Here is a 424-nt window from a genome sequence, read left to right as displayed (position 1 = left end):
ATATATATATAAAATAAAGCCCCCCCAAAAAGAAAGAAAGAATGATTTCAAACTTTAATAGCACTGAACTTGATAGGAGAGTTTAAAAAAATAGTAAAGGAATTCCTGTCTGCCATAGAATAAATAAGTACATAATTGTCTTACCTATTTTTCAGGAATAATGAGGGGCCAAAATAAGCTTGTTAAGGTTTGAAAAAAGGTACTTTGTTATAGTGAAATGTTTTTATCACACAGATGCTAGAGAACACAATGTATGCCTCTTAAGTAAACCGTATCATTTAGACAAGACTAATAAAATCGAGGTTCCATTAAAAAATGATAAAGAGGAAATAATAAAAACTTGTCAAATCATGAAGGTAAAAATAAGTTGAATATTTTTATGAACAAGATTATTCATAAAACTGTAGAATAAGAACTGCAAAAT

The sequence above is a fragment of the Myotis brandtii genome, unplaced genomic scaffold (genome assembly GCF_000412655.1).
Source record: "Myotis brandtii unplaced genomic scaffold, ASM41265v1 scaffold364, whole genome shotgun sequence".
Lineage (NCBI taxonomy): Eukaryota > Metazoa > Chordata > Mammalia > Chiroptera > Vespertilionidae > Myotis > Myotis brandtii.
This window is presented reverse-complemented; position numbering follows the sequence as displayed.